Here is a 2,396-nt window from a genome sequence, read left to right on the forward strand (position 1 = left end):
TACACGTAAACAGCACTACACTTGATCTCCGCCAGAAGGCCGAGAAGCGATAACCTAAAAGTGGCGCACGTTGGCAGAGCCTGGCCAATTTTTTGAAAGCCCGAGTCGTGCTTTCTATCACCCAAGTGCATAAAAAGTGCAGAGGTGCCACACAAAAAGTGCACAAGAATGCGGTCTATCGCAGCCCTTCTCTTAAAAGAGAGCGGCCCCGCATAACCATTCCTCGACCCTCCAAGCCTTAGGCCTAGAGGATCAAGGATCGATGATCCCCCCCTCGCCGAAGCTTAGGGAGACCCAACAACACTCCAAGGCTTCTACCTGGGCTGCCACCCCAGTGTCCAGCCTGGAGCCTGCATCAAAGGTGCACCTCCCCTCCGAAGAAGGGAGGCCGGGTTGCAGGGAAAAACTGAACCAGATGGCCACACATTTTCCCCCTAGACCTCAGGAGGGTCCCAAAAGGGCACCGCATCCCAAAATCCTTGTGACAAAACGTGACAAACACACAGTGAAAAACAAAATTAAATAAGTGGATGTGCGCTGTGATACAGCCTGGACATCCGCCAGGTATAAAAAAAATCCTCATCTCCCAGCCAGAAGGCCGGGAGAAAAAAGGTGTGTGCTTAGAAGTGTGAAAGAAGAGTGCGTGCAAATGTGCCTTCACTCAGTGGGATCCCACCCCCAGTGAGTTAGGGCACCCCAGGGTCACCAGCCCTGGGGCACATAGCAACTCGGGCTTTCATACTACCCGACCTCCTGACCTCGATCCGGCGGTCGCCTGGTCACCTACAAATGGTACCTTTAAACCAAATGCGTACACCAGAGCGATGACCGTTGTGGTTCCCTGCCCTCACCTCGGCGTTCTGTTATCCCCCTACGATGGCCCTACAACCACCGGCAGGGATGATTACTAACCTCAGCTTGAGCAGGTACTACACTTGATCTTAGCCAAAAGGCCGAGAAGCGATAACCTGAAAGTGGCGCGCGTTGGCAGAGCCTGGCCAATACTGCAGTTAACCCCTTAACGATTCAGCCTACTCCTAGGCACCTCCATGGGGCCCTGCCGACTCACACAGGCAGCCAGCCAGCCAGCCAGGCGGGAGGTGAAAAAAGGCCGGAGAGGAAGCTAGACAGGCTTTGCTTCTTTTGCTTGCACCACAATGCTGTGCAGAAAGCGGAGGGATCTACATAAAAACGCCTTCCTGGCAACGCCCAAATGCCCTCCTGCCATGCAGACAAACGCTGGCAGCAGCAAGTGCATGCCCACAGCCACCCCTTCTCCCTTCACGCCTTCGATCACCTGCAATACAGTGCCTGCTGACATACACTGACCAACACTGCCTGGGCCCAGGCTTGTCTGTCTGAGGTCCCATTATGATGTCATAAAGCTTGCTCTCACTTCTTAGGGCCCCACTATGACACGCGCAAAGTTCCGTCAGAACCTTATATTAGACATTGCTGCTCAGTCAGTCACTCAGTGTTGCCTAGGAGGGCAACACTGCAACATGTGCCCCCCGTATTGTCTGCACAGCTTGCTAGCTGCCTCTAGGAGGCCACAAGAGGGACACAGGATTGCTAAATGGCAAATAGGCATCCTCTTCAAACTTTACTGACACCTTCTTGTCCTTCCTCCTACAACCTCCATCCTTGCACAGTTTGTTATTCTTCCAGGTAACATAGTAACAAATCCAAATTGGTGGTCTCTTTGTAGGCAAGGATTTGTTGCAACTTCAATTCTTACTTCTTTCAAATGTAGGGAGGAGAGCTCATTCCATTACATCCATCTAGTGCACACAAACAGGTCCATTGTGACGGATGCAATGGCTGTTCCCCTACTCCACTATGTCACTATTCCACTACTTGATGCAGCCAGCACCACAGTCAATCAGTGGCTGTGGGCTGGCTGACAGACTGGCTCAGGTGCATCTCTTTCACTTACATAGGAGGAGGGAGAGAGGAAAAGGAAGGTGAATGAGCTGTACCAAATTAAAATGCTGGAAACACAGAAACACAGACACAACACAGCCAACACAAGAGGTGGCAATCTATTAATGAAGTCATTTAATAATGAGGTCATTATCACACATTACACAACATGCATTGTATCAAGGCATTGTACAACAGGCTTTCAAATAATCGTATTAAAGGAGAGATCCAATGTGCAAGAAAAAAACAATGGCAAAAGCAAAAAACACTTTTGAAATCTGATTTTAGTCAACAAATAAGGAAAGGGTGCACCGGTCCGGGAGATACTGCAATACCAGGTCAATGCGTGGAGTGGACAGAGCAAGCTCTATTTCCATCTCCCTGTTCTAAAAATCCATTTAATATATGGTCCCCAGATAGGGGACGTATCAGATATTAAACTGATAAGAACAGATTTTTTGATTGAAAAATAC

At 49.6% G+C, this 2,396-nt stretch overlaps 2 pseudogenes; both read right to left on the reverse strand.

The window, feature by feature from the left end:
• Positions 1 to 895: 895 nt before the first annotated feature.
• On the reverse strand, positions 896 to 965 carry LOC142698844 (U2 spliceosomal RNA; annotated as a pseudogene).
• Positions 966 to 2,224: 1,259 nt separating this feature from the next.
• LOC142698846 (U2 spliceosomal RNA) lies at positions 2,225 to 2,396 on the reverse strand (annotated as a pseudogene).

Source organism: Rhinoderma darwinii, unplaced genomic scaffold (assembly GCF_050947455.1).
Source record: "Rhinoderma darwinii isolate aRhiDar2 unplaced genomic scaffold, aRhiDar2.hap1 Scaffold_1032, whole genome shotgun sequence".
NCBI classification, from domain to species: Eukaryota; Metazoa; Chordata; class Amphibia; order Anura; family Rhinodermatidae; genus Rhinoderma; species Rhinoderma darwinii.